Source organism: Phycodurus eques, chromosome 10 (genome assembly GCF_024500275.1).
Source record: "Phycodurus eques isolate BA_2022a chromosome 10, UOR_Pequ_1.1, whole genome shotgun sequence".
Lineage (NCBI taxonomy): Eukaryota > Metazoa > Chordata > Actinopteri > Syngnathiformes > Syngnathidae > Phycodurus > Phycodurus eques.
In genome coordinates, this window is record NC_084534.1 from 3512372 (window position 1) to 3533869 (window position 21498).

General features: G+C 42.1%; 1 protein-coding gene across 5 annotated transcripts in view; it reads right to left on the reverse strand.

Moving 5' to 3' along the window:
• Positions 1 to 3637, reverse strand: part of LOC133408984 (transcription factor SOX-13-like) — a 66773-nt gene extending 63136 nt beyond the window's left edge. For 4 of the 5 annotated variants that reach the window (XM_061688436.1, XM_061688435.1, XM_061688437.1 and 1 more), the window contains exon 1: positions 3572 to 3637. The gene's annotated coding sequence lies outside the window, so the exon portion shown is untranslated. The remainder of the gene's footprint in view (positions 1 to 3571) is intronic. The other variant, XM_061688438.1, reaches the window with a different exon arrangement.
• Between the last annotated feature and the right edge of the window lie 17861 nt (positions 3638 to 21498).

Below are 21498 nucleotides of genomic sequence, written 5' to 3' on the forward strand. Positions count from 1 at the left end.
CAATTTCTGGATCTATTTTGAAATTCTGCCCCAAATATGGAATGGGTATGTGCTGAACAATTTACTTCTGGTTTAAATTGGGTTCATTTTGGGGCACTTCCTGTTTACTTTGGGGCACTTCCTATTTCTTTTGGGTCACTTAATGTTCATTTTGGGGCACTTCTGGGGCACTTCCTGTTCATTTTGGCGCACTTCCAGGTCACTTCCTGTTCAATTTGGGGTACTTACAGGTCACTTTTGAAATTCTGCCCCAAATATGGAATGGGTATGTGCTGAACAATTTACTTCTGGTTTAAATTGGGTCATTTTGGGGCACTTCCTGTTTACTTTGGGGCACTTCCTATTCCTTTTGGGTCACTTAATGTTCATTTTGGGGCACTTCTGGGGCACTTCCTGTTCATTTTGGCGCACTTCCAGGTCACTTCCTGTTCAATTTGGGGTACTTCCAGGTCACTTTCTGTCCATTTGGGGTACTTCCTGTTCATTTTGGGAGCACTTTCTGTTCATTGTGGGGATCGGAATAGTTCATTGGATGACTTGAATGCGCTGAGCACGTTGAAGTTTGAACAGTTTGAATCGGTTGAGAAATCAGCAAACTGGAAGTAATTACGTAAACATTTTTTAATATCAGGCTCTTTATGTTGAAAATCTATAGAATTTTAGCAATTATAAATAGTTCATGGGATAAAGTGAATGAGCTGAACACATTGAAATTGGAACAGTTTGACTCGGTCAAGAAATAAGGAAGCTGGACTTAACAATGCACAAATATTTAATTTCAGGCTTTTGGAAAATATTTGGTCGTTTGAATGGTTTGAGCGGCATGGTGGACAACTGGTTAGAGCATCTGCCTCACAGTTCTGAGGACCGGGGTTCAATCCCTGGCCCCGCCTGTGTGGAGTTTGCATGTTCTCCTGTGCCTGCGTGGGTTTTCTTCGGGTTCTCCGGTTTCCTCCCACATCCCAAAAACATGCATGGTAGGTTAATTGAAGACTCTAAATTGCCCGTAGGTGTGAATGTGAGTGTGAATGGTTGTTTGTTTGTATGTGCCCTGCGATTGGCTGGCAACCAGTACAGGGTGTACCCCGCCTCCTGCCCGATGATAGCTGGGTTAGGCTCCAGCACTCCCACAACCTTTGTGAGGATGACCGGCTCAGAAAATGGATGGATGGAATGGTTTGAATTGGTCGAGAAATATTGCAGAACGAGGGAATAAGGTAGAATACACCAGAATGTGGGAAATTGTGGGTATTTTAACATGGGGAAATGTGGGTGAAAATTGTGGAATTTGGATCAGTCAAGAAATGTTAAAGGAGGAGGAAATAATGTAGAATAAGTCTTAATGTGGGAAAATGGTAATACATTACACTAAAATAGCACTTTTCTGGGCAGTCAAAGGTGCTTTACAATTTTACGCATTCCTCATTCACAGCCTGGTGGTGTTTAGCTACTTGTGTAGCCACAGCTCCGCTGGGGCAGTCTGACAGAAGCTTGGCTGCCATTCTACACCTACAGCTCGGGCGGAGATACGAGCCAGCAGCCCTCTTGATTGCAGGGCGTACTCTTACTCTCTGCGGAACACCACACACGATGTTGGCATTTTAATGCGGGAAGAATGTGAAATTTGGTTGAAAAATGGAATGGTAGTGTCGGAATGTGGGGAACGTGGGAATTTGTTTTTAAGTTCTGAATGAGCTGAATGTTATGAATGTGGAATTGGAATTATGTGGACCTCTTTTGTTGAATGTCTCATTGGGAATTAATGAACTTTTCAATTTTTTATTTTCATTTATTTAAAGAAAAGCCAGTATCTTGTAACTTTTTAGTACATTGAAAAATAGTGTAACTTTCTTTTTATAATTTTCAAATTAGAAAATGTGACAACATTTCTTTTTACAAAAAATAAAAATAAATAGTGTGATGTAACACACCATTAAATTTTTGTTTCAGTTATTTTAACAAAAAAACAAATATTTATAATTCAACTTTGAAAAAAATGGTTTAGGTTAGGGTTAGATATTAACATTTATTTTCTTTTTTATTTTAAATAATGCGATGAATTTTCATTTCATTTTATCAATAATTAAAACTGAAAAGTGTGCTATCTTTCAACATTTTAACTTTTTCTCATAACCTGTTGATGCGGGCCGTGTTTTTGGTTTATTATTTGAATGCGCGGCAAGCCAATGAAAAATGTGCAGTGGGCAGTAAATGGCCCTCACTTTGGACGCACCTGCTCTAAATGATACGCGGTTGGTGGGAACTACATTTTGGGGTAAATGCATAAGGCATGCTACGCTGCTTAATAAAGTCGGTCACTCAGTCTCAGACATAGACACAATGACAGACCATAAACTGAGTAATGTGTGGAGGTATTTCAGACGCGTTTTGTGACGTTTGTGGAAAAACGGTAAAGAGTTGTGGCAACACAACGAACCAAATGAAACACCGAAGGTTAAACCACAACACAGAATCCAAAGCATTTATGATGAGGCAGAATCGTAGACAGAAGAGCAAAGCACAGTGTAGTTCCCTTGGTGCTACAAGTATACACGATCCAGTTACAGATGGAGAAAATGTGGAGCTTTAAGTGGTGCGAAGCATTGTTGTTCGATTGTTCAAATGACTAAAGTTATGAGATAAGTAACAAAATAAATAAATGCTTCAACAAATAGCTGCATGAGTTCATCTTGGAGTAATAATATGTGTATCACTGAGATAATCTCACATGGACAAATTCAGATAGAGATAGAAAGAATTTCTCCATGCATTCTCTGTACCGCTGATCCTCACTAGGGTCCCGGGTGTGCTGGAAACTATGACAGCCGACTTTGGGCGAGAGGCAGGGTACACCCTGGACTGTTTGCCAGCCAATCGGAGGGCACATATAGACAACCAACCATTCACACTCAAATGCATTTTTGATGCTGATAATAACAACAAAAATAAAACAAATAAAAAAAATTTAAAAAATGAGGATAGACTACAGTCTGTGTATGGGGGGAGCTCGCGGGAGTGGTGGACTTGTGTACGAAGGTCCAGAATTTGGTGCTACGCCCCTGAGCCTGGTACTCCTGACATACAAGGACTATATGCAGCCGAAGAAAGTTTCAAGAGCTATAACAACGCATTGAACTGATCATAAGACTACCTATCAGTTACCCCGAAATTCGACAAACAACTAAAGGAATCAAAATAGAAAAGCCTTTTAAAATAGAACTTTATTTTAGCGGACTGAAGTCACTCATTTGCGTCTGTCAACTAAAACAACAACATCATCATCATCATCATCATCGTCATCATCCAAAACACTACTTCGGGGGTGAATTGGCAGCCTCGTATTTTTGGCAGAAAGCCAGGAGCAGAAGCCGAAATAAAGACGCGACAAGAAAGTTACATGTTGCACGCACGTTTAAGCACTACCTTATTCGTGAACAACATTTGCTCGACCGTGTTAAAACGTCACGAAACCCATCTAAAAACCAAACACCTAAACACTAAATAATGAGTTTCAATTGGTGTTTAAAGTCGCTGAATTAAAGCGTGGAGTAGTGATCAAAGTGACACTCACCAGGCAGTGCCGGTGCGTTTCTTAACTCCTCAAGAAACGCAAAAAAAAAAAAAAAAAAAAAAAAAAAAAAAAAAACAACTTCCGTCGACCTCCTCTTCCTCTCTATTCGGTCGGTGCCAAGCTAGCAAAACCGCATCGGTTCTGAGACGCGGCGAGTTGTTCAGTCCCTGTTCGCTGTGCTCCAGTTCTTCTGCCAGTCGCCGCTTGTTGAGCTCACAGTGTCACACCGTGAATGTTGGCGGAAAATACGGCGCCGTCCTCCTCTCAATCGCAGCCAAGCGGCGGCCCACAGCTCACCTCCCACTTAAAGGGCGAGACTGTGACTCCAGGTTGAGGCTGTGGGGACGACCCGAGTGGCGGGAGGAGAGAAAGACCGAGGTGAGGCTAAAACACGTCAATGGCTTCTGGTCACATTTACACACAGGACTTGAACCATCTGTCCTTAACTACTGATGATTTGATGCCTATCGTCATTTCCTTTCAATCCATTCAATTCAATATGGCAGCACTCCACCATTTCCATTTACTGTTGTACAATTAACGGTGCCCTCCAGAGGCATCACTAGATTTTATAGACAGAGGGGGCCAAGCCCCCCAGGTGAAGCACAGGTTGTGAACGAACATAGCGCAGGAGCACATTTCAGAAACAAATTGGACAAATTTAAGAACAAATATTTGCATTTGTGTGCGTGCGTGTGCATGCTTGTGTGGAACAGATGCCAGCTACCTTACGGTACGTACGTACAGGCTGGCGCAGAAAAGACGGATTTTTTGGACAAATTAACAAAAGAAAAAATGGAAGCTGCAAACAAATGTTACTGACATCAATGTGTTCGTATTGAAATAGCAATTGGCACAATCAAGTGTGGAAAACACTATCCGACGTGTGTGATTTCAGTGGGATGGGGCGACAGCCCACACAGCCAGAGCATCGATGGCCATTCTCCGTCCACTTTTCGGCGAACACCTCATTTCCAGGTTTGTTGATACTCCTCGGCCCCCTCGGTCCCCCGATTTGTCCATGTAGGCACGTGTGTATGTGCATAGTCCCTGTGCAATGGACCGGTTGAAGGAAGCCATTTGCGTGAAAGTCGCCCATGTTGGAGAGAGTGGAAGCCAACTTCCATCAACGCCTTCAGAAACGCATCAATGAAATGGACACCACATGATTAATGTTGTTTTCTACACTTGATTGTGTCAAATGCTATTTCACTACGAACACATTGATGTCAATAAAATTTGTTTGCAGCTGCCATTTCTTATTTCGTAAGTTTTTCAAAAACATCTGTCCTTTCTGCCCCGCCCTGTACATAAACCCAGTGTTGAGAATGTTACTTGGAAAATATAAGAAAGCTAAGCTACATCAAAGCTAATTCACTTGCGTTCAACCTCAATGGATGGATACTATTGGAGTATGAATGAATACTTAAAGCTCCCATGCCATCAATTGTTTAAAAAATATTTTTCATAATCTTTGCTGTCATTTCATCGTGTTTGTAAGAAGATTTGAGTCTTAAATGCCCAGGATTCCCTTTTCAAGCTATTCTAGTGTGTCTTTTACACCTGGTATTTGAGGATCTTCTACGCCTAGTAATTGGATTTCTCATTAATATTTGATATGCAAAAAAGGCTGTGCTCTGATTGGATCGCTGTGATTTGTAATTTATATAGGGAAAACAGCTTTGCTCTGACTTGTCCTTGGCGATGTCATGGCGTCTTGTGGCGGCCAAGTGTTCATGGTGATGTCGCGTTTGGATCCTTCGATGTGACTATCATTGGGAAGCAAAATTCACCAAGCGTTGGAATGTTGCCCCACTAATAGAGAACGTGAGCTGAAAGGGGACGTGGGGGAAAATATAAAGTGATGGAGATATCTTGATGTTAGGCTTGTCCTCTGCTCCCATTCACTTCAACATATCCGTTATGGTACATTCCTCGCTCGTGTACATTTTGGCGACAATGACCTCATTCTAAATGAAAAATATAGTGGAGTATTGTTGTAAAACACAACATATCTATACTTTATTGAACATATTTGTATGGCTTGGCAGCGGTTGAGACTTGCTTGCTTAAAACCTGGAAATGCCATGTTTCCGTTCAGCTGATTTGAGTGGGTGGGTACTCACCACAAAGTGTGCAGGTAAATGGACTGCACTTTCTGTATATAGCACTTATCTACACTATTACAGTGCCCAAAGTGCTTTACAAAGCCTCACATTCACCCATACCAATGGGCGGCTGCGGCCATGCAGGGCGCTGCCAGGCCCACTGGGAGCAAAATAGGGTTCAGTGTCTTGCCCAAGGACACTTCGTCATGCGGACAGTCAGAGCCGGGATTTGAACCAGTTACCCTTCGGTCACTGGACAACCCGCTCTACCTACTGATCCACAGCCACCCTGGTGCTTGAATATTGACTGAACTATTAATTAAACTATGTCACTAAATCATCAATTTCAATGCATATGCTTTTGACCTCTGTTATGCATAAAAACAGTAGAAAAAATTACATTTTAATGGCATGGGACCTTAAATTGTGGTGGCACAGTGGACGACTGGTTAGCACATCTGCCTCACAGTTCTGAGGACCGGGGATCAAATCCCACCTGTCCACACCTGTGTGTGTCTGTATGTTCTCCCCGTGCCTGCGTGGGTTTTCTTCGGGTACTCCGGTTTCCTCCCACAGCTCAAAAACATGCATGGTAGGTTAATTGAAAACTCTAAATTGCCCATAGGTGTGAATGTGAGTGCAGATGATTGTTTGTTTATATGTGCCCTGCGATTGGCTGGCGACCAGTTCGCGGTTTCCGCCGCATCTTGCCCGAAGAGAGCTGGGCACGCGACCCTAGTGAGCATAAGCTGTACAGAAAATGGATGGATGGGATGGGACCTTTAATTATACAATCTTTGGATAATCATGCCTCTTACTATCACTGCAATATCAATGTCTTGGACAGCAACAGCACTATGTTATTATTAAAATAACATAAATAATACCTTGAAAAAAAATATTTATTTCAGCTCATGTGACTTATAACTGCTACAATTCATCATTATGGGGAACTGTATTTGATATATACTATTGTATTGTAATGCCCGTGTTTATGGTCAAGAATGACATGGTCGCTGATGCATTTCAGTCGCTTTATTTCCTCAAGCGGTAACAAGAGTGCGCATTGATACAAGAGTTGCTATCGGCTACAATTCACCCCAAGCACTCCATGCCCAGACTGCCTAATCTGAGCCGACGTTCAAACTGAAATGTCCTTTTGCACTTTCATCTTAACTGTTCCTTTTACCTTTCCTCCTTAATGTTTGATGACATCACAACCGCCAATCACGAGGCCCTTACATAATTACACAGTGATATTTTTAATACTCACAGTATTGTTTTATTACTCAAAGTATTTTACTGTCACTCTTAAATGGGCAGGTTGGTGGTAAAGTAGTTAGCATGTCTGCCTTACGTTCAAGTGGTTCTGCGTTTGAATCTGTTGTCCATGGGAGTTAATAGGAGTGTGAATGGTTATTTGACGATGTGTGCCCTGTGGTTGACTGGCATGTGGGTGTGTGCTGCCTCTCACCCAAAGTCAGCTAGTATAGACTCCAGCTCAGCCACAACCCTGATGAGGGCAAGTGGTATAGAAAATGGATGGGATCATAATTGAAGACTCCAAATTGTGCGTCGGTGTGAATGCAAGTACAAAGGTGCCTTGATTTACAAAATTTGTCGGGTTGAATTCGTTGGTATGGTTAGTGTGCATGTGAGCGTCTGAATGTGACTTGTGACGTGACAGCAGTTCCTCGTGAAAATTCTCATTTTGTATTTGAGTGTATGACTTTTTGACCTGTTGAATAAACAACGGAAAGTTGACAATCAACATATTTTATAAAGAATAGTTACGCTAAGTGATGATTTGTTGTTTGCATTGGCGTAGTTAAAAGTTGTGAAATTGCACAAAGAAAAATGCAGACGCCCTCATGCAAGAGAGACGAGAAATGTCCATTTGTAGACATACCCCCGATTCATTACTTAGACGGTTTTTGTACAAATAAATGAATAAAACAAATTTTATTTTTACTTTTTTTTTTTAGGTTTTATTGCGTGGGCTTTACGTTTTGGTTATCTTCATCGCAGCCAGTTCATAGCCTGGTTATTTATTTAGAATTGTTTACAAGTTAAAGTTTTTCTTTTATTTTATTTTTTGTCCTGTTCGGCTGTTAGGCTAAGCAGAATGCAAAAGCTGTAACCCTTTCATGCCGGAACAGTTTTACTGTGTCACAGTGGAGTTTTCAAGATTCCGCTGTGGTATTATAATTGAGCTTTATTGAAAATCAGACTTGATCAGTCAAACAGAACAGTTTCTAGAAAGGAGAGAGAAACAAATGACAAAGCACTCATTGTAAACAGGATGAGAGAAGTAAATCATTACATTATCTACAACAATGAAACATTAAATACTAGTGTTGCATGTGGCTGTAGTGGTACACCTTGTGAGGAAAGGACAGGACAAGATAGAACAGGTCAAGGACAGGAGAAGCAGCATGCAGGACAAGGGTCGTGAACCCGACTGTACAACTGAAGTGTGGTCGCATTAATAATGTGAATTATAAAAGCCTACAGGACAAGAGTATAAGTGAGGGGATACACAAGCGATTTGCATGTTCATTAGTTATTTGTCGCAGTAAGTGCGTGACCCCACACCCAGTGAAAGAGTCCAATAAAGTACGATGAGGTTTAACCTAATCTAATCTAATTGTTTATCAGAGGTGGAGGACTGTGGTTGTGCCAGCCCACCCTGCCATCAGCAAAGATGACGAGGAGGAAGTTGATGATGTGGCGGACCCAGACGTTGTCCCACCAGACCACAACCTGTACATTGCCAGCACAAGTGTCAGGGGTCCCTCTGCCAAGAGGAAGAGCATAAACCCTGCTGTGGACTACTTCAAGAGGTACTCAAACCCAGAACCCATCCAGCATATAGCCAAGCAAAATTGTCACTAAAAAAAACCCCAAAAAAACCAACACCACTTTTATAACCAATGATAGTATAATAACAACCTTTTGTGACCATGCTCGTTTTTATGGTGATTGATGAGTGCCCGTCAGGAGAACATTGGTGGACTTTTGGATACCAGGGTTCAGCCTGCTGAAAACAATGGGACAATGTTATGATTATGTTGGAATGATGATGATGGGAATGTTTCTTTGTTTTTGTTATTCCCCACTAACGCTCAAGGAACCATATATGGTCAGTTTTTTTAACAGGATTTTCTACATGAAAATAAAAAATTAATAAATAAAATGTTGCAGAAGTAAAATTATCATGTTATATGCTCCTACAACACTCTTGTGTTGAAATTTTCATTCGTGCCCTATAACGAGATAATCTATCAAATTTAGGTGCCTGAATTATTATTTTTTGTATTCATTTGTGTATTAGTGTTATTTAAGCGGCTCGGTTCATGTAATCTGTGCATGGGTAGTAACGTCACAGTGGCTGGAGGAGCGAAACTTGCGATGAAGTCAGTGGAAGATAGTGTGTGTGTGTATATGATTATCAATTAATTCAGCGCTGTGCGTCAATGACAAGTGAGTAGTGACTACAAGTACAAATATGCAAGTGTCTAGTTAACTATAGCCAGTACCTGCTATACCGAGAGTTTTATTAGCGTTTTACATTACATCAAGTAGTGAAGGTTGCCGTGTAGCAATCGCTAAGTTACAACATAATAAATAATTATAATACATGGTAAAATACATTTTAAAAATATGCTCTCACATGGTGCTCGCTTAATATTTCTGCCAGCCTCCTCAAGTATGAATCCCTCAAAGCTTGCTCATAAATCAAAGTTTGGCTCACATCACAAAACAAAAAATCGACCAAGTGATTGAACTCGTATACTGTATGAATGGTTGTTTGTCTGTACAAGAGGTTTTCTGTTTGGCTCTATTTTTGTATACGGCGTATCTGCAGCGGAGCACAAAAAACTGGTGTGTCCTGATTTTTGTACAAGCGCAAGTCTCGCTGCACGTGTTTGTGAATTTGGCAGAACAGTCTTCATACACCAAGCTTGGCGCAACGAGGCTGTGTCCTTTGACCGGCGGAACGACAATTTGGTGGCAGAAAGTTGGTCTAAACCGACACCTGCTGAGACCACGTCTAAATCCGGCACAGTCGATAGACCGCTGGTCTAACGTGACTTTGATGAATTTGATTGGGGCATAGGCAAACACATTGTGTGATCCGCAGCCATGTGTGGTGGATGTCAGACATAATCCATGAATAAATATGTGATTAGCGAGCATCAAACCCTCTGAATCTTGACGGCGCAGATCTGTGATCTCCTCCCAAGCCAATGTTACATCATCTGCCCGTGGAGGTCTGCTTATAGTTCCGTATAAACGTACTTTGCGTGCTTCGACCTCCCAGACTCTGACTTCTTCCCCCATGTCAAAAATACATTTAAAGGGAATTAGAGGAACCGCTTTGATTGGACAGGATTAGAGTGATCACTCCCACAGCAGCGCAGACGTCCATCTTTTAGATTGCTGGGGTGCGGTGGTTCACGAAATTACCAACACCAGATCTGGCGGCTTCGCTGACAATGAATATAAAAAAGGGAAAAATGGTATAATACGCTAGTCACTGATGGTGTAGTGGTATATTTGCCCAATTTCGGAGCATGCAGCGTGGGTTCAATTCCCTCTCACTGACGGTGTGAATGTGAGTGCGAGTGGTTGTCCGTGTCTACTGTATATGTGCCTTGCGCTGACTGGCAACCAGTTCAGGGTGTTGTACTTTCGCCCGAAGTCAGCTGGGAAACGCTTCAACCCCCCGCGACACTGAACAGGATAAGCGGTATTGAGAATGGACAGATGGATGGTATAATACGATGAAAAAAACTGGCACATCCGAAAACAAATACTGTAACTCATACTTTGTTCCTTCAGAGCCTTTTTGATGACATTGATCTGCTGGCATCAATCAAAGTGACTTTGACTAACACAAAATAATGTTCAGATGGCTTGGTAGGATTTTACTGATAATAGCGTTACATCAGCAACATGTAAAATTGCTACAAAGTAGTAATGTTGAAGCGATGAGACAAAAATTGGTTAGGTAGACTGCCAAGCAGCCTCCAGAATGCAGGATTTCTTTGGCAAATACTAGTTGTGCAATTCCCATAAGTATTCTCCATGTCTGGACCAGGCATGGGGAACTGGCGGACCCCACTCTCACTCTGTGCAGCCCACCAGTAGATGGATGCTATGTGAGGTCCAACTTGGCATGATCAAATCACACAAAGTGGGAGATCTAAAGCCTGGAGAAGCTCAAAAGCTCCTTTTAAAAAAGGTATAAAGCTCCTGTAGTGTAAGGGGGTGTTATGGGGTGCATGTTACAGTCTGGCCTTTCGGAGTATGGATAAAATAAATACAAGCCCAATTCCAATGAAGTTGGGACGTTGTGTTAAATAAATAAAAACAGAATACAATGATTTGCAAATCATGTTCAACCTATATTTAATTGAATACACGATAAAGACAATATATTTATTGTTCAAACTGATCAACTTTATTGTTTTTAGCAAATGAACATTAACTTAGAATTTTATGGCTGCAACATGTTCCAAAAAAGCTGGGACAGGGTCATGTTTGCCACTGTGTTACATTACCTTTTCTTTTAACAACATTCAATAAACGCTTCGGAACTGAGGACACTAATTGTTGAAGCTTTGTTGGTGGAATTCTTTCCCATTCTTGGTTGATGTACTGCTTCAGCTGTTCAACAGTCCGGGGTCTCCATTGTCGTATTTTACGCTTCATAATGCGCCACACAATGGGAGACAGGTCTGGACTGCAGGCAGGCCAGTCTAGTACTCTTTTACTACAAAGCCACGCTGTTGGAACACGTACAGAAAGGGTTTGGCATTGTCTTGCTGAAATAAGCAGGGGTGTCCATGAAAAAGACGTTGCTTGGATGGCAGCATATGTTTCTCCAAAACCTGTATGTAACTTTCAGCATTAATTGTGCCTTCACAGATGTGTAAGTTACCCATGCCATTGGCACTAACACAGCCCCATACCATCACAGATGCTGGCTTTTGAACTTTGCGTCCATAACAGTCCGGATGGTTCTTTTCCTCTTTAGCCTGGAGGACACGACGTCCACAAATTCCCAAAACAATTTGAAATGTGGACTCGTCTGACCACAGAACACTTTTCATCAGTCCATCTTAGATGAGCTCGGGCCCAGAGAAGCCGTTTCTGGGTGTTTTTGATAAATGGCTTTTGCTTTGCATCGTAGACTTTCAAGTTGCACTTACGGATGTAGCGCCGAACTGTATTTACTGACACTGGTTTTCTGAAGTGTTCCTGAGCCCATGTGGTGATATCCTTTACACATTGATGTCGGTTTTTGATCCAGTGCCGCCTGAGCGATCGAAGGTCACGGGCATTCAATGTTGGTTTTCGGCCTTGCCGCTTACATGCAGTGATTTCTCCAGATTCTCTGAACCTTGATATGATAGGATATTATGGACCGTAGATGATGAAATCCCTAAATTCCTTGCAATTGTACGTTGAGGAACATTGTCCTTAAACTGTTTTGAGTATTTTCTCACGCACTTGTTCACAAAGAGGTGAACCTCGCCCCATCTTTGCTTGTGAATGACTGAGCAATTCAGGGAATCTCCTTTTATCCCTAATCATGGCACCCACCTGTTCCCAATTAGCTTGTTCACCTGTGGGATGTGCCAAACAGGTGTTTGTTGAGCATTCCTCAACTTTATCAGTCTTTTTTGCCACCTGTCCCAGCTTTTTTGGAACGTGTTTCAGCCATAAAATTCTAAGTTAATGATTATTTGCTAAAAACAAAAATGTTTATGAGTTTGAACATTAAATATCTTGTCTTTGTAGAGTATTCAATTAATACATGATTTGCAAATCATTGTATTCTGTTTTTATTTGTTTAACACAACGTCCCATCTTCACTGGAATTGGGTCTTGTACATACATACTGTATGTATGTGGCCCTCTAAATTATCAATCTATCTGCCGATCTGTTACCTGTTGTTGTCCCGCTATTGTCATTTATTTTGGGTTTTTTCACAGCTTATCTTCATTCCTACTTTGCCCGCTGCTTCACTCAGCCTATTTGTTAACTCTTGCAGCTTTGCTTGGCTCTTGGTCACCAGTGCAATGTCATCTGTGAAGTCCATGTCAGCCAGTCTTCTTCCTTCTTCCATTTGATGCCCAGCTCTGTTCCACTCAGTGTCTTCTTCATCACGTAGTCAACTATTTGTAGAAACAGCAGTGGTGACAGGATACAGCCACTCCAGTAACAACGTTGAAGAAGTCTGTCTTGTCTTTGTTTTCACACAACAACGTGAGTCCTTTTTGATGTTTTTGAGAGTGTTGATTAATTTGTCTGGTTTTCCATACTGGTTGGAAATGTTCCATAACGAAGTCTGTGAACGGAGTTGAAGGCTTTTTTAAAGTCCATAAAATAGACCATTATTGGTTCTGAGCGTGAAGATTTGTTCAGCACAGGAACTATGTTGCCTGAATCCCGCCTGTTCTTTACGTAGCTTTTGGTCCATAGCTTCCTCGAGTCTCTGCAATAGGACAGTTGTAAACACCTTCCCAGCCACTGACCGGAAAGCCACTCCTCGCCAGGTTGTGCACTCAGTCAGGTTTCCTTTCTTCGGCAACTTAACGATGACACCTTTTCTCTATTCTTCTGGTACCTCTTCCTCTATCAAACATTTATTTAACAGTTCAGTGAGTGATTTTAAGAACTTTACATGAACGCCACTAGTGACTGTATTGCTGCAAACTTTAATGTCTAACGTCAAATCTGTTGTTAACTGAACCAGATGGAATGTCTCACCCCGCGCCACAAATCTCACATGAAAATAGTGATGTTCACCACACCACATAACATTTGAAACATTCATTATGGGTATGAAAGAGGATGAGCATGGACCAATGCAGGTTGAGGAACATGGTCTCGTTATCTTAAACCCAATAATTAATATTTTATTCCACTGGTTTTAAACCACAAAATAATCCTATAATGGAAAAAATAACGGTCCAGCCCTTCGGTGTTCGCGACAGTGGTAGAGAGGGGGGTAAACCCCCCGTTTGATCCGCTCTGGCCATAAAAGGGGCCGGAGCTGGGAGAAGTTAAGAAGTTTTTGGAGTCTTGGTGCACAAGTCTTTTCGGTCACTCCGACCAATTCGCCGACGACCGCGCCAGGCAGGGCGCCCACCTCACCGAGGTGACAAGGACACATTGGACGATCCCCGACTGACGCTTCCTGCAAGCACTCCGAGCCACCCTGCTTGGGCTCGGAAAGTGGTTCCAAAAGCTGGACTCTGCCATTTAAATATTTTACTCTAAAGATAAGAGCAATTTAATGAGTCTATCTACCCCTCAGAAAGGTAAAAAAAGAAGGGGGACTTGACGCACCCAACTTGAAATCGCTATTACTTAGCCACTCAAATTCAGTACCTCATTAAATGGTTACATCTAAATGTTGAACAACAATCTTTGCTGGAACTAGAAAAGATAGATTGCAATAGCGCCAAACTTTCAGACCTCACATTTATCAGCACAAGTCCCAAACGCCACAATTGTTTTAGGAATCCGATATTCGCAGCCACTTTATCATAATGGTGGAAAACTGTAGAACCCACACAATCTCAGTCAGCACCATATTATTCCTCCTCAATCTGGCAAAATTGCAATTTTGAGGTTAACAAAATAGCCCTTTACTTCAGCTCATGGGAACAAAGTGGAATTGACCGACTACAACAGAAATTTCCAATTAGAGGTGGGTAAATTCCTTCAATTATATAAAGTAAGAACAACAATCCTAAAAAGATTCTCAATACACATGAATACTTTGGAACTACCAATTTTTGTTCAGAAAATAGTGTAACTACTCCCACAAAACAAAACGAAACTCATTTCAAAAGTATACAAATTAATCTCAAGTACTAATTCAATACACTTACCAATCGCAAAATGGGGAAAAGACCTCTCAGTGTCTACTGACGATGAATACAGGGCGCAAATATGCAGAAATAAATTCTCAATGACAAAAAAAAAAAAAGAGTAATTTACAGCTAACCCAGCTCCATAGATCACACATTACGCAATATAGTATGCATAAAATGGGCTATTAAAAATAAAAAATGGGCTGCTCCCTTGTTCCCTGTGTGCCAGGGAGGTGGCCCTACTTCGGGGGCCTCTTCCTGGTCGCCCCCTTTCTCTGCCCTGCCAGGTGTTCCGACACTCCGGCCTGCTCTCTGGCCCGCCATGCCTTTCCCCCACTGATTTTTAATGCGCCACACACATTCGCACATCCTTTGGGGAGCTGGTTGCCCTTGGTGTGGGTGACGGTGGCAAGTCATCATTGCCCAATGACCGTTTTGCCCCAGCCCCGCCATTCTCCCAATTTTAATGCACAGCACCCCACCACAAGCGATCACAAAATCGGGATAATGGTTGCCAGTTGGGGACCTGGTAACCATAATAACAGGGTGGTGGGTCTTCACATTTCTCTTGGTTTGACTCCTGGGGCCCAAACAATTATTAGGCTTAGGGGGCCATTACTTTTTCACGCAGGACAAGGTAACTTTGAATAGTTTTTTTTTTTTTTGCCTTAATAAGTGAAATCACCATTTAAAAACAGCATTTTAAGTTCACTTGGGTTATATTTGTCTGATATTTACATTTTTTGTATAGCTATACATAAACTGCAAAAATATAACAATTTGAGAAGTTTTTTACTTTTTCATGGCACTGTATATAATTTTTTAATGTTATTTTTAAACCTCTTTTTTAACACAGCATGTGATGTACAAATCTTCAACTCGGTTATATAATTGTTCCATAAATAAACACATCTATGAGAGACAGCTTTGCTTTATATTTTTTCTTGTCTTGGATTTTTTTGAAGACACTTGTACCGCTCAAATCATTACAACTGTCTGATTTCAAACAGCTTCTGAGTACTATGGCAAAGCTTGGGCTTTGTAAATTATCTGTGCTGTTTTGAATTCAACTAGATCATAGAATTTGAGAGGATTTAATTTGATAAATAGTGGATTGGTTTTATATAATTTGAGGGATTAATAATATGTACAGCTCTTTTTGTTGCTTGAAAACAAAGTGAGTATTGGTTTTATAGGTGTTCACCCCCACATCTCTACACAATAGGTAAGGTAAGAAAGTAAATGTACAATATAATGTGTATAGCGTTATGATTTATGACATCCTTGTCATGAACGGAACAGAGGATAGGACCCAAAAATGCACGACTCCAAAACAAATTGACAGTTTCAAAAGAGAGAGGTTTAATATACGGGCAGAGGTCGGTACACAGGCAGGCAATCCAAAAAAGGTAACAGTATCCAAAAGCGTGAGGCAAAAAGGCACGGTCGATAATCAGAACAGGGTCTAGTCTTACTGTGAGTCTGTGATGTGGAAACAAGGAATGCTGGAACATGACGACAAGGTACAACGAACTGGCGACTAGAAAGAATGAGACACGAGGTTAAATGCAAGGGGTAATTAGGGTGAACGAGGCACAGGTGGTGAAGATGCTCTCAGGAGCAGGTGTGTACGAGACAGGGGGAAGACAACAACCGGGACACACACCCATGACAATCCTTGGTTGTGGTCCCCAACCACCGGTCCGCGGACGGGTACCGGGCTGTAAGGCATCCAAGCCCGGATAAATGCAGAGGGCTGCGTCAGGAAGGGCATCCAAAACTTTGCCAAACAAATATAAGCGTTCCATACCGGATCGGTCGTTGCCCGGGTTAACAACGTCCACCACCAGCGCCCTCAACCTGCAGGGCGCCGGTGAAAATTCAGCTACTGTGGGTCGAAGTCGAAGAAGAAGAGGTGGAAAGCGGGTTCGACAGAAAGAGAAGAGGAAAGCACAGAGCCTAGAACTGAATGTGGGGACTTTGAATGTTGGGACAATGACAGGAAAATCTCAGGAGTTGGTTGACATGATGATGAGGAGAAAGGTTGATATATTGTGTGTCCAGAGGACCAGGTGGAAAGGCAGTAAGGCTAGAAGTTTAGGGGCAGGGTTTAAATTATTTTACCATGGTGTAGATGGGAAGACAAATGGAGTCGGGGTTATTCTAAAAGAAGAGTTTGCTAAGAATGTCTTGGAGGTGAAAAGAGTATCAGATCGAGTGATGACAAGAAATCATACAAGGAAAAAGGTTAGCTAAGAAGAAGTGGGACACTGAGAGGACCGAGGAGAGACGAAAGGAATACATTGAGATGTGACATAGGGCACAGGTAGAGGTGGCAAAGGCCAAACAAGAGGGACATTATGACATGTATGCCAGATTGGACACTAAAGAAGGAGAGAAAAGGATCTATACAGGATGGCCAGACAGATGGATAGAGATGGGAAGGATGTGCAGCAGGTTAGGGTGATTAAGGATAGAGATGGAAATATGTTGACTGGTGCCAGTAGTGTGCTTGGTAGAGGGAAAGGATATTTCGAAGAGTTGATGAATGAGGAAAATGAGAGAGAATGGAGAGTAGAAGAGACAAGTGTGGTGGACCAGGAAGTGGCAATGATTAGTATGGAGGAAGTTAGAAAGGCATTAAAGAGGATGAAAAATGGAAAGGCAGTTAGTCCTGATGACATTCCTGTGGAGGAATGGAAGCATCTAGGAGAGGTGGCTATGGAGTTTTTGACCAGCTTGTTCAATAGAATTCTAGCGCGTGAGAAGATGCCTGAGAAATGGAGGAAAAGTGTGCTGGTGCCCATTTTTAAGAACAAGGGTGATGTGCAGAGCTGTGGGAACTATGGACGAATAAAGTTGAAGGAGCCACACAATGAAGTTATGCGAAAGAGTAGTGGAGGCTAGACTCAGGACAGAAGTGAGTATTTTCAAGCAACAGTATGGTTTCATGCCTAGAAAGGGTACCACAGATGCATTATTTGCCTTGAGGATGTTGATGGAAAAGTACAGAGAAGGTCAGAAGGAGTTTCATTGTGTCTTTGTAGATCAAGAGAAAGCCAATGACAGAGTACCCAGAGAGGAACTGTGGTACTGCATGCGGAAGTCTGGAGTGGCAGAGAATTATGTTAGAATAATACAGGACATGTACGAGGGCAGCAGAACAGTGGTGAGGTGTGCTGCAGGTGTGACAGACGAATTTAAGGTGGAGGTGGGGTGGGACTGCATCAGGGATCAGCCCTGAGCCCCTTCCTGGTTGCAGTGGTGCTGGATAGGCAGACAGATGAGGTTAGACTGGAATCCCCGTGGACCATGATGTTTGCAGATGACATTGTGATCTGCAGTGAAAGCAGATGTGTACCCCGCCTCCTGCCCGATGACAGCTGGGATAGGCCCGCCAGGGTGTACCCCGCCTCCTGCCCGATGACAGCTGGGATAGGCTCCAGCACGCCCACGACCCTAGTGAGGAGAAGCGGCTCAGAAAATGGATGGATGGATGAAATAAATATGTGCCCTGTGATTGACAGGTTATGAGTCCAAAGTCTGAATTGGACAGGGATAGGCTCCAGCCTACACCCTGGACAGGATCAGCGGTACAAAACGGAAGGTATGTATTAATGAATTAGGCCAAAGGTTTGGCCTCTCCTGTTTTTCCTTTACTTGCAAAGAGTATTTTGTGGAAAAGATCTCAGCAGTCATCATCTTACTGGGATTAAGTAAACCCCCCCCCTTCCCACTCAAAAAAACTCACATTCGCTGAATATATACTAGAATGTATAAGAATCTCTCTCAAAGTGCTTAATTGAGATAAAGGTATACGGGCATTAAGAAAGACAGATTTCTATTAAGAAAGACAGATTTCCCCAAAGTGACACTTGAGTCCATAAAGTTTGGAATGACAAACTTCAATGTGGTTCATGTTTCCACTTTTACAATGTGATTTTCTGGATTTTTTTTTTCTAATTTTGCCCGGGAGAACTTGCACGATTGGTGGCAGACTAAATACTTTTTTGCCCCACTGTACGTTTATTATTAATTTACATTTATTTTAAATATGTGTGCTTGTTTTCATGTGGCGACACGGTGGACGACTGGTTAGAGCGTCTGACTCACAGTTCTGAGGACCGGGGTTCAATCCCCGGCCCCGCCTGTGTGGAGTTTGCATGTTCTCCCCGTGCCTGTGTGGGTTTTCTCCGGGCACTCCGGTTTCCTCCCACATCCCAAAAACATGCATGGTACGTTAATTGACAACTCTAAATTGCCCGTAGGTGTGAATGTGAGTGCGAATGGTTGTTTGTTTGTATGTGCCCTACCATCGGCTGGCAACCAATTCAGGGTGCCTGATGATAGCTGGGATAGGCTCCAGCATGCCCGCAACCCTAGTGAGGAGAAGCGGCTCAGAAAACGGATGGATGGATGTTTTCATGTGCTTGACTGACTCAACATTCGCCGTTAGCTTCGAGAAATTGATGCTCGTGAAAATGCTGGGTGCTCATTGGTCATTCGCAGAAAATTCAGAATGAGTGACAGTACGCTGCAGTTCTCCTTTGGTGCAGCTGAGTTCAGCTGAAAAAATAAAATAAAATCCCACTGTGTGTGAACCATTTCCTTGTTTGTGTATAGTATTTATACATACAATTATATACTATTAATATAATATGATGTATTCCTTTGTAGGGCTGATCGACCTTGAACACGCATGTCTGTCAAATCAACAAATAAAGTGTAAGTGTAAATGTCTGGTTGTTAAATGAGTTTTGTTGCACCGAAATGCAAACAATAAGAAAACAACACTCGACAAACAAGTTTTGATATAAAAGTATAATTTAATTGCAAATCAGTATTACTGTGATAATACTAAACAATACCAATTGTAGTAGACAGAGGATAATATATAAATGTAAATATATACATTTTATTTTCAATTTCTTAATCTTTCCAAATAAATCTCCCCCCTTGCCTTGCAGTGGCGAATCTAACTCGCATGTCTGTCTCCTGTCCTCCCATGACTTTGTGTAGTCTGTTAGGATTATGGAGGCACCATCTGATCCACGCCCCGTGTGTGTGCTTGTTTTCATGCGCTTGACTGACTCAACATTAACATTTAACTTGCCAGTGAACGCTATCCCTGTGACGACGTCAGGACGAACGGTTAAAATCACTCAGGAGTACATTCACTGCGTAGTACGTCGTTCCTTGCGCAAACGAATCACTCATCGTACTTGTTTGCAATTAATTTCTGCATGAATCACTGCATACGTACTAGTACATCGCTCCTGAGCGGATCGCGAATGAAGAAGTTCAACGAATGACTCACTCATGGCTAACGGATCGCGAACAAAGAAGTTCAACGAATGAATCACTCGTGGCTAACGGATCGCTAACGAAGAAGTTCAACGAATGAATCACTCGTGGCTAACGGATCGCTAACGAAGTTCAACGAACGAATCACTCGTGGCTAACAGTTCACTTTCAGTTCATCAGTACATTCCGTTCAGTAGTACAGTCACTTCAGTAGTACATTCAGCTTGTCCCTCAGGCAAATCACAAATCACATGACAGTACGTTTTGTGGAGTTCACCCCCCCCCCCAAACAACGAATCATTTCATAAACTGTTTCAGTTCAGTACGTTCACTAAAAAGATTAATTCTTTTGAACAAAACATTCGCGGACAAAACAACATTATTCTACAGTCGTCTGGCTCTGCGTAAAATTCCCTCGTTCAAGATGGTGTCCATGAAGTTTGTCATGTGTCTGCAGTTATAGCAGACACCAATCCGTTGATCAGGGGCTAAAGAGTCGGCAGAACTTCCCCAGATGTCTCGTGGCGGACGTCATGGAGCTGGGGTCATGTCGCAGAAATTTCTTGATCACAAGACGTGATTACTCTAAACTCAGTCTGTCAGCTCTCTCCTGGAATGCAAAACATTTATTAAAATTGGTTTTCTATTGGGTGGCACGGTGTACGACTGGTTAGAGCGTCAGCCTCACAGTTCTGAGGACCCGGGTTCAATCCCCGGCCCCGCCTGTGTGGAGTTTGCATGTTCTCCCCGTGCCTGCGTGGGTTTTCTCCGGGCACTCCGGTTTCCTCCCACATCCCAAAAACATGCATGAATTGGAGACTCTAAATTGCCCGTAGGCATGACTGTGCGTGCGAATGGTTGTTTGTTCCTATGTGCCCTGCGATTGGCTGACAACCAGTTCAGGGTGTACCCCGCCTCCCGCCCGATGACAGCTGGGATAGGCTCCAGCACCCCCGCGACCCTTATGAGGAGAAGCGGCTCAGAAAATGGATGGATGGATGGTTTTCTATTGTTATAAATATTGCATCGATTCTTTATTATGTCCACATATAAAAGCCGTTTATACATTTACATGCAGGGGTGTTAAAACAAATTTTTGCCATGGGCCACATTGATGGATAACTTGTTTTGAAAGCAGAAGTCAACGATAATACTCTATTCAGCTATTTTTCAAGTTACTGTAAAAATGGGGTTGGTAACAAAGAAAATGCTTTTGCGACAGCTGAACCTTTTTTACATATGACAATTTGAGGTTTTGGTAGAATTTTTAGCAAGAATCATGGTAGTTGATACAATTTGCTTTCATCTGTGATTCTGTTTCTAAATATGTTTGTCTGTAAATGCGTGTGTACAAATCATGTGACTATTGTACAGTCCATAGCATACCTCCCAGAGACGTACTTGACCAGGGGTCGTAGTTGGCTGAGGTCACCAATAGCCATGCTCTTGTCTTGGGAACGCTGAACAACAAAGGATATAAATTCACCGGACATTGCCTCTATACTACAATGTCGAGTATTATATATATATATATATATATATATATATATATATAGCTTTTATCAATACTAAATGTTGCTAAATGGGGCTAATAATCAATGAAATGTAACATTCATACTA